Below are 8837 nucleotides of genomic sequence, written 5' to 3'. Positions count from 1 at the left end.
TCGATCGCATATTCAAATACTGTTACCACTGGCTTGGGACAGGTTTGACTCATCTCACTCCCTTCAAACTGTTTGAAACAAAAAAAGAATCCTGACAAGGTACCTAAGTAGCCTACTCAAGATTCCAAATTTGCCGAGATACTCCGGCTGGCTTGAACCCACAATCCATTGTATATCAGTTTGCCGTTCGTTTGATGCCCTGTCCAAACCCCCCTATAAATCCCCTTAAATAGAGTTAAGCTATTTATTCTGAATTGCAATTAAAAGAAGTGATGAAATGAAATGATACTTATCTTGAGGCCATCAAAAGACTTCAGCAGTTTTTAGGCGATCTACACAGAAAGCAAAAGTCTGCATGTTCTTCAGTTACATATTAATTAGTCACTAATCGCAGCAGTCTAGTATTCTTCCAATTACACCAATACCCCACAATAAAAACATAATAACCACGTTTTTTTATCATAAAAATCGACAGACATCTAGCTACATGTCAATGCTTTTATTTTTAATTGAACTACATTTTCACTGACTTATCCCCTTTTTTGGGTCAGTTCCAAAAAATATCACTTTAAAAATTTTTAATTTCCTTTTTTCTGGTTCAGATTTTCGTAGGTCAATTTTTAAACACAATTCAAACGCTAATTTTCTTCCCTTCGGGTGGCAACATTCAAATTTTTTCCCTGTGCATCACTAATAGAACGAAAAAAAAAACGCGTCCGGTCTGCTGCACGGAAAATAAAAAAAAGGTAAAATTTACCTTTTTGCGAGGTGAATTTTTTCCACCCCTCTATCGAGGTAAATTTTACCTTTTTTTCATTCACCTAGCAAAAAGGTAAATTTTACCTTTTTTCAATTCACCTAGCAAAAAGGTAGATTTTACCATTTTCTCATTCAGCTAGCTAAATAGTAAATAATACCGTTTTCCCATTCACTGATTTAAAAGGTAAATGCTAGTTTGTTTGATTGGTTTCTTCAATAAAATTAATTTAAAAAAAACACAATTCATGAAAAAATGGTATTTATTTGAAATAAATAGGGACTGTTACCTAATATTTATTTTTGAAATATATCACCGTGTTCTTTAAAAATTGTTGAGGCAAGTCCTTTGTTCGCCAAGCTTGTCAGGTCCGGCTTTTCCGGAATAATATCTGAAGGCTGACGAGAATACAACACGAAACTCTGTGGGCCGTTCTGAAACAAAAGCAAAGTATTATGAAGAGACTGGGTTGCCAGGTGCCCAGATTTGTCTGTAAAACCAAGACTTTTAACCCTTCGTCCAGATATTGGTCAGACACAGATTTTGCCCAGATTTTTCCTGAGAGTGCCCAGATTTTACAGACTTTCAAAATTGAGTGATGAAATCAATATTCATGTATCGGATTTGATCTGTAAGTGCCATATTAGACTGAAATTTCGCTTGTATTTGTGCAGCTTAAATAACCACTGGAAATCACCCATCACTTTAATCCGCCACTAAACTCCCTAGAAGGCCTGCTCGCTAGCCTGCCGCGTCCTAACTGACTAGAGACACTCGAGCCACCCAACTCGGCTCTACTCTCATGCGGGAATGTGTATTGTAGTGGTGCTCACTTACTCATACAACAATATGTACTCCACACATCTCCCTTCTTCTCGGGAAAAGAACAAACCATCAAAATCAGCTAAATGAAAAAACGGAGAATTTCCGTGTTGGTTCTCATTCAGACACCCCGATTAGGAAAAAAAAACACAATGAAAAAATATAAATACTTCACACAAAATACAAAATCTTTTATTTACCTGACAAACTCTACCAAGAATCCTTTCTTTCATTTCGAGCACAAATAGAAAAAAAAATGTTCAAACATTTTTTTTATGTTTAAAGTTATCTGTGGAAGGTCAATTTTTAAAACCCTGCTAGTGGTTGGTGCCACAAAATAAAATCTCCAAACTTATTGCAAACATCGTTGTTGAGCAACTCCAACCAATGGTTGCTGCACTTCGGAACAAACCCTTTCATTTCCCTTCTGAAAGTTGACAAAATGAGCCTTTTACGTTTGGTTCTGCCTTAGTGTTTCGGCTCCTCGGTTGCATACCTTCCGGGCGTTAACCAGGCGTTGGCAAGCCCTGCATGGGTCTCTCCCATGTCGATTCTGTTGCCGCGCCGTCTCCTCACACATCAACATTTGAAATAAGTCATCGGAGATCCGAAGGATTATATCAATCAAAAATTTCAGTGGCCCAGTTTCCATAATGCAGACTTCTAAAGCCTATTGAAATGTATTTGTAAAACACCAATAGGAAATCAATTGCGTTTCAAAAGATCAAATCTTTCTAATAATTTTCTCTGCTTAACAATAAGAAGAACCATTCGTTTTATGAATGAGAGCAGTGATAAAAATCCTCGATCACCACCACTCCGAAACAAAGATCAAGAGTTCGTGATTCATATATGGTATGGTGATCGCATAACTTTTCCTGTTGTGCATCTTTTATTTAACTGTTTACAACAGCACACCACATCGTTGCTTCGTAATAAATTTCAAACAAAAGACCGTTTTCCATGTTTCCTATTCTCTGCTGTCATTCCCACACTTACGCTCATTCTTTCGAGAAATTCGTCATACACACACAACGACAAGCGTGATTCTCTGAGTACTTCCACGTAACATATAATGTTTAATGCCGCGGCGCGTTAGCAGTAATGGCATCTCACTTCCACTTGCACGAGCCAAAACCATACTGTGAGACATTCGCGAGTGCCTTCAGACGGTTGCCAAAATTAAGTTAATTTGTAACTTTTTCAACATTTTTTTCCATTTACATAGTTTCCAACATTCTATTTAAACTGATCATCCAACAAAATCATTTTTAAGGGTTTACATATTCGATCCAGTGTGAAATCCAATTTAAAACGCAAGATACGTAAAGGTTCTCTAGCGCAATCTGTTACACCAAACTTGCCATTTTTTTCTGAAAATTGTTTTTTCTAGTTCAATGAACAGTTCAACTCCTGATTTTTTAATTTCATCATAACTATTACTTTTTCCTGTTTTTGCTTGTGAATAGTTGCTAAGCGTAAAGGTATAATAAGAATTTTTGTGCATTCAAGTATCTTATTTGCATCGGGCATTTCATTTCTGCGCATTGCAACATACACGCGATTCGCTGAATCAGTTTAAACTTATGTATTTACTCCGATTAAGAGTTGTTATTATTCTGCCGTTCATGAACCAAAATGATTCATTTTTATTTCATTCTCTTTTCCCTCTTCCTCTCAATTGCTTTTAAAATAGCCAGAGACTATCAACACACATATTATTACAGCTCGCATGCCAGTTTCTTTTATCTATGTATGAAATATCATTTTTATTTTATTTTCATTAAGTACTACAGTAAAACGAATCTTTGTTTTTTTTTTGTGGCCAATGAAACAAATATTTACATTACACATTTTTCATCTATTGTACACTGAAAGTATCTCTTAGTTTTTTTCCCAAAAACTTTGAATCACATTGTTTTTTTTTTTCATAATTCTTATCTGTATCACATAAATAATTTCCAGACCAACAGTAAATTTAAACATCATTATCTTCTTATGCATTTTTCAGAAAAACTCCTCTAGGCCAGATATAATTTTTAGCGATTGTCTTGCCCTATGTTTCATGGACTTGCTTTTACTCCTTATGTTTATCTTCTTAACTTCTCTGAAGTAAAATCGCATGAGTATGAAAAACATCAAGTACCAAGTTTTAACTTAATTGAGTTTTGAATTATGTAAATTTACCATAATACCTCTATATCTCTTACTTTCGATTCCGTTTTATTTTTTTTCTTTTCAGAAAAAAAAACTTGGTATTTTTATTCATATCACACCCTAGGCAGCATTTTTATGTTAGTTTTCTTTGGACACTTCAGCTATTAGAGTGTTTTTTTCACTCACCACTTTATTTAAATTTCCAACACATGTCATTGAACGATCTTTGAAATTATTTGTAATTTTTTTCAACGGTGTCTTTAAAAAGATTTTCCTATGACGCTCTTTTTCTACTTTACATTCTTTCCAGCAACAATCCCCTCAATTCACGGTCTTCCGTTTATTGGAATTAAATCTAACTATCTTTTATTTAAATGCAGTTCTCTTTAACATGTCGCATTTTCTCTTGTGGCCTTCAATTGGTAACCAGATAATGAACACTGCAATTTTCCTGCATTCCATAATGCACTTCTTCTAACTGGCAAACACATTGTGGTACTCCAAACTAGCCATCCTTTTACGTTTCATTGCGGTCCTCCCAACACGCAAACAGTTCTATTTTATTGCGTTTCTTCCAACACGAAAAATTTCACTTTCTCTTTGCGGTCCTCCAAACTCGCTAATTCATAGAGTCGATTGCGGTCCTCCCAACACACAATCTTTCATTTTCTCTTTGCGGTCCTCCCAACACGCAATCAAAACAGAATTATTGCGGTCCTCCCAACTCGCAATCTATTGAATTATGTTGCGGTCCTCCCAACACGCAAATAATCATTGTATTTCTTTTGCGGTCCTCCCAACTCGCAATTATTTGATTTTTTTTGCGGTCCTCCCAACTCGCAATTAGTTTAGGTTTTCAAACTTGTTATTACCATTTGAAGTCACTTGCAATTATTTCATTTTGTAATGATATTTCTTGTAATGAGAAAAAAAACTGAATATTTCGCAACACTGCCACACTTAATACCACAACAACACTCTCACAGGAACACGTGATTTTTTTCCAAAAACTTCTTTGATGGGTGATTTCCGTGGCAGGTTCTACTATGTTTGTTTGAAATCCATTAGGATAAAAAATTTGTCCTGAAACGGTCGCCAAATGTGCAGCTTAAACAACCACTGGAAATCACCCATCACTTTAATCCGCCACTAAACTCCCTAGAAGGCCTGCTCGCTAGCCTGCCGCGTCCTAACTGACTAGAGACACTCGAGCCACCCAACTCGGCTCTACTCTCATGCGGGAATGTGTATTGTAGTGGTGCTCACTTACTCATACAACAATATGTACTCCACACAGTATTGATTGATATTTGACCAATCATTTATTAAACACATTTTTTTTTTTAAAATAAGATCGGTATGGTACGTGGTAGGAAACAGTTACAGTTACAGATAGTTTCTTAAACAGTTTTCAACTCGAAATTAAACAGAATTCTCTCCCCCCCCCCCTCCCCCCCCCCCCGCTCTCTCCTCGCTCACATGCATTGTTAAAAAAAAAATTCGGTATCAAATTTATGATCTTTCTTGTGCACAGACATACACAGACTTTTTTTTCAAATTGCCCAGACTTTTTATCCTCAACACCTGGCATCCCTGTGAAGAGAACCAGCACAACTAAATGAAATCCTAGAAAACACTTACCATTTTGTTTCGATTTTAACATATTGTGCACGAAGCAAAACTTGTTCCTAAACGGCAAAACAGCTTAACCTCAATAAACGGATTCGTCAAATAGTTACTTTTTTTCGAGATGATTTGTACCGTTTTGTTTAGCTCAATCCAGGTCAACTTCACCTCGTTACGAGGTAAGTTTTACCTTATTTGGATTTACCTTTCTTTCTAGGTGGATTATACTTTTTGATTCAGCTCAATTCAGGTGAACTTCACCTCGCTACGAGGTTAAATTTACCTTTTTTTGGATTCACATTTTTTCTCGGTGAATTGTACCTTTTTCATTCTTCGTTTCAGGTATATTTTACCTCGCTGTGAGGTGAGTTTCACCTCAAAAAGGTAGAAGTTACCTTTTTAGCTTTTGCAAGCGTTCACCTTTGCTGTCTCGGTAAATTTTACCTTTTTATTATTTTTCGTGTGTTAGTTCAATGGCTTCAAAAAACTCACATCCACAGATAATCATACCCTTTATGCATCAAAAGTTTTAAGGTTAGTGGGACATCAAACTGACGTAGTCAGAAAAAATATTGGTTTCTTCAGTTATTCCTAATTTTCATGCGATTTTCACTGTATTTAGAAAAGGGGTAACTTGCAACAAACTTGGATTTTTAGGAAAAATCTAATTAAAACGTATGTAAATGTATAGTTTTTGATAAATTTTAGATGCCATAAAAGCCATTACGCATAAAAACACCAATTGCAGTAATTTCTCGTTCTCTTGAAACTAAATTTTACATTTTTTTCTAAACATATATTCTAACATATAATATTGCATACATTTAGGGGTAAAAAAAATGTACTACAAAAATTCTACCAACTGAAGTCATAAAAATAAATGTTTGGTGAATGAAATTTCATTGTTGACAAATGCGTGATTCAAAACAAAATCATATTCCAACATATGGAAACGAGATTTACAAGGTGTCTCTTTGATTTGCATTTGGTTGCATCTCACCCTAGACAGGTACCTAACTGAATTATAAAAATTTTGATTGAAAAAAAAATTGGTGATTGTTCAAAAAATATTTTTACATCAACAGTGTTGGAATAGGATGATTCAATCAATAAAAAGTTTGTTGGTTAAGCCAATCCGTCATACTGCATGCAAAAAATCCACATATTGGGGATATGTGTTAGCCTTATAGATTTTTGCAATGTGATTCCCATTTGAAAATAACGTGTCCACACATATACACACTACCAAAAATTTCTGTAAAATCACATCACATATGATGTAAATAAAAAGAAGCATCATATATGACGGAATTTTCAGTGCGAGTTGAATAATACATGACTAAAGAAAGAGTAAAACTTAGTGCTTGTAATATTACATAGAAAAGGACTGAATTTTCAATGCGGCATGTAAAGTACATTTTTTTTGCATTTTCGTATTATTTTTCAAAAGTAACAAAATATTGAAAGAATTTGTGATATTTCTTTAAGTATTGATGCTAAATATCATGAATAATGAAACATAGGAAAGTTTAGACATTTTATTTATACAAAAAAGTTCATTTATGTTACAAAATGTTCTTACATATCTATGAATTCATAAAATGGCACATCGCTGATTACATTGAATAATATCCTAAACCTACCCCTCATATAATTAAGTTTAGTTTTCCTTAAATCTTTCATTTTATCCTAACTTACCCAACGACTTAAGAAATGGCATTTTTCTTCGGAAAGTGCAGCCGGGCAGCGATCCACGTTCTTCTTACAACCATTTCTCACCTTTATTTCCTGGTTTTCTCTCACTGGAAGATTCCTTGTTTCCATTGAAGTGTAAACTTTAGGAATCCGGTACATGGCCACCCAAGCCTGGCTAGTGTGTTTCACGAATTTAATGATGTGAAGAAAATCTGTACAGGATATGGACAAAAAATACTATAGGGATTAAAAATAGAGTTATCATCTTACCTGAACGATATTTCATCTTTGAACTTAGAATATTTGGTCAATCTCAAACTAGCGGCGTATGTTTTGTTCACGTTTGGGACCGTATCGCATTACCTGGACCAGCTGTACTGAAACCTGGAATGTGAAACTTTCACTATTGAAAATTACGATTGGCAAGAAAAACTTACCTGGATGAAAGCAGAAGCAGTCCAATTCTTGGATTCTGTCTCCAGCACAACCACCGGCCATGGACACTAGCTGGATCCGGAAACTAACATTTGAAACATTTATTTTTGCCTTGTTCTGCAAAAGTTTATTTACTAATCAAAATTAAAACATTCAAAATTCATACTGCTGGAGAACTTACCTTATCAAGTCTTGAACAGAAGTATCAACTATTTAGCTGCTGGAAAGATGTTTCAGGTTCCGTAAATGTATTCCGGGCAGTCGGAATTAAAACGATTCAAACGCAACGAAACTTTTGCGCTTTGCTTCCTCCTTTTTGCGGTTATCTGTCACTTGCATGCAGCGCAGCGCTGCTCCACCAATATGGCATCGACGTCTACATCATATGCCCAGCAATATTTTACTTGTGCTTGTATTTCACGGTATTGCTGAACAACTGCGATCACCATTCGCTTTTTGATTAAACTTTTCGTATACCAATTTGTATTGAAATGCATTACAATTACATCAAAAATAAATTTTCGTTCTATTATAATTATCCATATCGCGTAATTTTAGTAGATTTAATTTTCAGTGCTGCTTAGTATTCAACATTTTTTATTTACATGACAAAAACTCGTTCCATGTCGTGTAATATTGAGGTCATTGAATTTCAGTGCTATTAAGGGTTCAGATATTTTTGCTTCTACGAAAAATATCTGTAAAATTACATCACATATGATGTAAATAAAAAGAAGCATCATAAATGACGGAATTTTACATTTGTAAATCGTTTTCTGTGTCGTGTAATTTTAGTGTGATTGAATTTCAGTGCTGTGAATGATTCAATTGTTTTTAAATTTGTAGATTTACATTACGAAATCGCATTCTATGTCATGTAATATTAAGGGTTTTCAATTTCAGTGTTGTTAAGGATTCAGATTTTTTTTCTGTGTAGAATACAAAATTATGACTTTTATATGCGTCACATAAAAGTAAAATCCCACACATAAATATTATAAGCATACATTGCACTCAAACATCTGCCTACATCTAGGCGTTTACGTGAGGCCTACTTGAAGACGTTTTATTTTGTTCGAATAGGTTTTCGGAGGGAAATGAAAAAATTGTGAGATGATGGCTCGAAACATTTTTGTAATTTTTATTTTAAATAGAAATAAATATAAAAATGCTAAGCCTAATACTTACATGTCTCGCGTTCGTATTCCATTGGCACAGAAATGCGAATTCCGCACCGGAAAATCAGCAGCTAAAACGACGTTTATTCGACTGGAACAATATCGACGGCTTCGATCGACACCAGACCGACGTCCTTGCATCCTATGGCATTAGTCAGGGATTGGTT

At 34.9% G+C, this 8837-nt stretch overlaps 1 long non-coding RNA gene across 1 annotated transcript; it reads right to left on the bottom strand.

The window, feature by feature from the left end:
• Positions 1-6957: 6957 nt before the first annotated feature.
• LOC129749383 (uncharacterized) lies at positions 6958-8418 on the bottom strand. Its single transcript, XR_008738032.1, has 4 exons — positions 7674-8418; positions 7495-7609; positions 7328-7441; positions 6958-7269 (listed from the first exon to the last, which is right to left on the bottom strand). It is a non-coding gene; the product is annotated as an uncharacterized LOC129749383 (long non-coding RNA).
• Between the last annotated feature and the right edge of the window lie 419 nt (positions 8419-8837).

This window comes from Uranotaenia lowii, chromosome 2 (assembly GCF_029784155.1).
Source record: "Uranotaenia lowii strain MFRU-FL chromosome 2, ASM2978415v1, whole genome shotgun sequence".
Lineage (NCBI taxonomy): Eukaryota > Metazoa > Arthropoda > Insecta > Diptera > Culicidae > Uranotaenia > Uranotaenia lowii.
The sequence above is the reverse complement of the archived record's forward strand: the minus strand, read 5'-3'. Positions and strand labels throughout refer to the sequence as shown.